The following is a 6,528-nucleotide window of genomic DNA, read 5'->3' as shown; positions in this document are numbered from 1 at the left end:
TGTACGCACTCCAAATTGGTTGCTACACCCAACAAACACCCAGTGCCTTCTCCTCAACCATGTGCATAGAAACATAGTGTGCATCGCACACATACAACCACACAACATACCCCACCATGCAATACATGCATCTACACCTGACATACAACACATATATCTACACCCAATGTATACAATACAATGCATCCATCTATACCCAATGTGAAGTACCACCCAATACATGTACCTACACAGAGTACCACTGATCTAAAAATGAGATTCTAAATCAATATTAAGGTATTACAGACTCATGTGCAGGAATGCCTATATTATTTAGTGCAACGGATTGAAAAGATTTCGAATAATATAGACAATGAACACTTATAAAACATAATAAACACACACATCAACACAGAAAAATAATCAAGGAGTTCACCAGACTTCTTGGCTACGTCTCCTAATCCAGCTTTCAGTGTCGACCTCTATATTATGTCTTCAAGAGTAGAATATTACAAATGTGAGCTCAAACAAAGTCTCAACACAACAGTGACAAAACAACAGGGATTTACTTGAAATCCTCGAGTCTAAAAGAGTGCACAGACTCCCCCTCTTGCTCTTTATCTTCTGCTTTCTCTTGTTCTCTTCTCTGTTTGTGTTTTGTTGTTCTACTGTACAGTGGTTTTTAAGCCTCTCATCCCTATCTGTTCACCTCCCTTTCTCGGGCTCTTTGGCTCCCAGCGCTATCCCCTCATCTCCCTGTCGAGCGTTAAACACTCATTACAAAATGCTTAAGGCACAAAGGCAGTTGTTTACAAACGGAAGGACCACTTGGCGCGGGTGAAATCCTCGAGAATATGTTTCTCTGTGTACACAAAGAAATACATAGGAATTACTCTAATACAGTGGAAAACCTGATCAAGCCGAACTTCAAATGATATTGAATCTGACCTATAATCATATTGGGTCCATGCTATATCACTGTCGCAAGTCGTAATGCCCATATGCCATGGTCTCCTTTGTATTTTGGTTTTATAATGGAAATACACCAAATACATAGAAAAACACGACAAAAGGCTTTATATTGGAACTCAAATTATATCAAGCCACATCTATAAACCCCTTCGGGTCCGGGCTTATCGATATCACATGTTGCATGTTGTATAGGCCTCGCTCCCTTGTATTGCTGCGGTGCAATATTGTGATCGGCGATCACATATCGCAATGTCTCAAGCCCCTCGTAAGTCCTTCCTTTGGCCATGTTGTGATGCGATATCGTGATCGACGATCTCATATCGCAATGTCTTTGGCCCCCGGTAAGTCCTTCCTTTGGCCATGTTGCAATGTGATATTGCAATCGGTAATCACATATCGCTAATCCTCAAGCCCTCGGTAAGTCCTCCTTTGTGTTATAGTGATGCGATAAAGCGAAAATTGCATATCGCATAGAATTTGGGCCTGCGGGTAAGTTCTGCCTTTGGTAACATTTGCGATGTGATTATGTGATCTCCATCGTTGGATCTACGAGCCCGATCTGACAGCTCTCATTAAATCATTGGATCACTGATCGCATTTCTCAATGGGCTTCCTTCGATACATTCCGCTGGCCACCTCCAATGTGATATCGTCAATTTAATCGGGCCGTTGATCTATCAGATCCAACGGCTCTGATTCTGCGATTCATTAGTTCCACTTCACTTGGGTTTCCACCATTCCTTAGTGTTTTCCTCTGATATAATGTTTCCCGATAGTTTTAGATATATATGAAGACTTAGACTTAGAGGGTTTTAAGATCCATTTTTTATCACACCTTCCCACTGAAAAGCTTTTGGACCACCAAAAGTTGGTTTTTAGGCATCGATCAAGTGAGGATATAGCTCCCTCACTTGTTTAACTTCTATCCATCGTGCTTTGCTTGGATTTGAACCTTTGAGCCCTACTCTCAGGTACTCAACATCCCCTCGACGCATAGTTCTCACCTTCCTGTCCAGAACTGTGTCTTCCTGTAACTCATTGAGATATTCAGGCAACAGATCCTCAATAGAAGGCAATTGACTTTGCTCTTCAGGATCTTCAATCATTGACGGTTCATACAATCTCAAGCTTTTTGCATTAAGGACTGAATAGATCTGCATATAAGCTAGAAAATCAAGGTAAAAAGCATTTTCACCAATTTTATCAAGTATCTTGAAAGGTCCATACCTTATTGGTTTTAGCTTCTTACCTTCACCTTGCATTCTTTCTTTGTTTATGTACAACCAGACTTGATCACCAACTTGAAAAATATGCTCAGTTCGATGCTTGTCATGTCTTGCCTTGTACTTGGCTTGACTTCTTTCCAGTTGTTCCTGTACTACCTGGTGAATTTCCTGGATTTGTTCAATGAACTTGGTTGCTTTGTCCACATCACTATGTCCATCAACTACTATGTCTTTACCAAAGACAAAATCCAAGGGAGACTTTGGTATAAAACCAAAACAAGTCTCAAAAGGAGATCTCTGAGTAGAAGAGTGTTTGGCACGGTTGTAAGCATGCTGCACATAACACAAATGCTCATCCCAAAGCTTGGGATGCTTGCTACAATAACCTCTGAGCAACTGGATCACTGTCCTGTTGACCACCTCTGTCTGACCATCTATTTGTGGATGAAATGTTGTGCTCTTCTTCGACCTAGTGTGCATAAACTCCCATAAAGTTGACCAAAACTTCCCAACAAATCAAGAATCTCGATCAGATACAATAGAAGTGGGTAACCCAAAATGAACCCATACATTCTGAAATAAAAACTTTGCTATTTGTTCAACTGTAACCTGCTTGTTACATGGTATCAAAATACACATTTTACTGAACCTATCCACAACAACATACAAATAATCATGACCTTTCCTAGACTTTGGCAATCCCCCAACAAAATCCATGGAAACACTTTCTCAAGGACGAGAAAGAATTGGAAGTGGAGTGTACAAGCCTAATTTTCTATTATTGGGCTTGCTTGTAGCACACATAGTACACCCTTTGATATATCTAGAAACTGTCTCATGCATTCTTGGCCAATAACAGAACCTTTGCAATTGTGCAACTATTTTACTTACACCAAAATGACCTGAGATAATAGAAGTATGTGCTTCTCGGATTATGTTAAATCTTTCAGTTTGTGGAATGCATAACTTTCCCAAATGATATAAGAGTTGGTCCTTTACATAATAATCCAATTCTTCTACTTGCTTGCCATGACTTAAAGTTGCATATACATCTTTAAAATCTATATCTTGAGCATATTGTTCAATGTAACTTTCATGCATTACTGAGTTATGCTTAAGTATAGTAGATGCATTTATGATTGGTCTTGATAACATGTCTGCAACCTTATTGTGTATTCCCTTCTTATATCTGATGACAAGATGAAATTGTTGTAGAAAACCCATCCACCTATAATGTCTTGATTGCTGCAATTTAGTTTGTGAGTGCAAATATTGAAGTGGTTGATGATCTGTATGTATGATTGTTTCTTTACCCATTAGGTAATGTTTCCACTTTTTCACACTTTGTACTAATGCATACAATTCTTTATCATATGTGGGATAATTAACTACTGCAGAAGTAAATGTCTCAGAATGATAGCATATGGGTTTTCCGTGTTGCATTAACACTACTCCCATGGCATAGTCATTGGCATCTGTCTCAATCTCAAATGGATGTTGAAGATCTGGTAGTGCTAGTACTGGTGCTGTACTGATTTTCTCTTTTAAGGTGTCGAAGGCTTTTTGTTGTTTGCCTCCCCACTTAAACACCTGTTTCAATCCTGTTAAAGCATGTAATGGAGCTGCAATCAAAGAAAAGTTAGCAATAAAATTTCTCCAGTATTGTGTTGCCCCTAGGAAACTCCTAACCTCTATAGCAAATTTGGGTTTAGGCCAGTTCACAATGACTTCAACCTTAGAGGGATCTATCTTCAATTCACCACCCCCTACAATATGACCCAAATAATTTAAAGATGTTCTACCAAATTCACATTTTGACAGTTTTACATAGAGATTTTCTCTTTTCAAAACATCTAAAGTCTGATTTACATGCTTTACATGGTCTTCCCATGTCTTACTAAAAACAAGAATGTCATCTAAATAAACAATTACAAAGTCATCAATAAATGGTTTGAGTACATCATTCATAACTCTCATAAATGTTGCAGGAGCATTAGTTAATCCAAAAGGCATAACCAACCATTCATAAAGTCCTTGCTTTGTCTTGAAAGTAGTCTTCCATGCATCCTATTCTACAACTCTGACCTGATGATAAACACTTCTCAGTATAACTTAGAAAATTAAAATTCTTCTTTCAATTGATCTAATAAATCATCAATACAAGGAAGAGGATAACAATTCTTGATCGTTATTTTATTTAGTGCTCTATAATCAATGCACATTCTCCACGAACCATCTTTCTTTCTCACCAACATGATTGGAGATCCACACGGTGATGTGCTTGGTCGTATAAACCCTTTATCGAGCAACTCCTGTACCTTCTTCTTTATCTCTGCATTCTCTAAAGCTGACAACCTATACATTCCAATGTTAGGTAATGGAGCATATTGTTGCAAATAAATATGATGTACTATTTCTTGCTTGGGTGGCAGACCTTTTGGTTCTTGAAATAGAACATCATACTCTGAAACAACTTTAACTAAATCAACTTTCTATTTAGAATCACAGCCTTCAAATGCTTTGGATTTTTCAGGATCCTTTGCCTTTACAACCATTAGTAAAAATTTCTTACTTGAATTCACAATTCTTTTCATCTGTCCTGAGTTTATGAGAGAATAGTTATCTTTGAGTTTATGAGCTCTTACAATATATTCTATTCCATCTTTAGTGAGTTGATACTTATTCTCAGCTCTATATAAAATAGCTTTCCTATCATACAAGTATGGACTTCCCAAAACAATACCACATATATCCAATGGAACTATATCTATCTCAACCTCATCTACAAATGTTGATCCAATAGCAAACCTAAGTTTACATTGTCTCGTTACTTGTAGCTTTGTTTTATCACACACCCAACCCAATGGATATGGCTTCTCATGAGGTTTTGTTTGTAATCCCAACTTCTTTACAATTGTTTCAGAAATCAAATTTACTTTTGATCCACTATCAAACAAAGTATCAATCTTATTGTGCTTGGAAATTACTCTAATACGAAAAAGCTCATTTCTTTCCCTCTCATTACTTTCATTATTAACAGATTGTGCAGAATTACTAGTGGATGCTTCAGAATCTTTACCTTTAATACATGTGGTTGTAACTGTTGTTTCATCGCCTGTATTTGATACCAATTCCTGCTGAATAGCTACAACATTCTTTTTCTTCCTTCCACTGAACTTCTTAGGTCTCTGTTCTGGATGCAAAAGCCAGCAGTGTGCCTCATCGTGTCCTTCTTTCTTGCAATGAGTGCATGAAGGTTTATCCTTTTGTACAATGTTTGCTTTCCTCTCCTTCCATTTCAGTTTCTTCTTTTCCTTGCTCTTGCTTACAAAATATTTAGATGATCCCCCAACCTCTGGGTTTACATTCTTACCTCTAGCTTCTAGATGTGTGGCTTGAACTGATACATCATCTAGGCTAGTGGGATTAAACATGAGAATATTATGCTTGAAATAGCTATGAAGACCACCTATATACTTTAATAAAGTCTCAAGCTAGTCCAAGTATATACCTAGAGTTAAAGCTCTTTTTCTGAATTCCTCAGTATAACTCTATACACTCTGACCCTCCAACTGATGAAGAGTTTGCAAACTCATCATTGCCCGCTACATGTAAGCTAAAGGATAGAATTTCTTTTTGATAGCAGAAACAAATTCATTCCAGGTAGAAATGATTTTACCATGTTTTTGCAGATCATCTTATGTCTTGCCTTCCCACCATACTAGTGAATTTCCTCCAAGTCGAAGGCTAGCCAGCTGAATCTTCTTCCTTTCTGAATCAACGTTCTGTACCCTGCAATATAAATCAATTTGTCTTATCCAATTATCTAGTTTTTCAGCATTAAGTTCCCCATCATAAATTGGCAAATCAAACTTCACGTCTAATTTGATTAAGGAATTTTTCTTCTTCTTCTTAGAAGAGCTAGAAGATGATGAGGATGATGAAGGTGATGATGGAGGAGTTGGTGGAGGAGTCATTCCTCCTTTTCCTTTGCCTTCTAGAGAGGCAACTACAAAAGGTTTCTCTGCTCCTTTGTCTGGTTTGGGTGTTGAAGTGCTTTCACCTCGACCCTTCTTAAACTCCAAATACATCTCTTCCACCATGGCTTGGAGTGCCTTAAAACCTTCCATAAATTGAGATTCTAATCCCAATGGAGTTTCTTCTGCAATTCTCCTCTAAGAATAGACTCTTCCAATCTTTGGATTAGCCTCAACAAGTTCTCCTTCTCCACGTCTGAGCTTCAATATAGTTAGCATTCAAATTCCAACACAAGATTGTATAACCTTAACAAAAACAAAACCAAATGCTCTGATACCACTTGATCTGAAAATGAGATCTTAAATCAATATTA

This window comes from Pinus tabuliformis, chromosome Q, assembly GCF_031772625.1.
Source record: "Pinus tabuliformis cultivar Carrire ecotype Pingquan chromosome Q, CPIR1, whole genome shotgun sequence".
NCBI lineage: Eukaryota > Viridiplantae > Streptophyta > Pinopsida > Pinales > Pinaceae > Pinus > Pinus tabuliformis.
Note: the sequence above shows the minus strand (reverse complement) of the source record.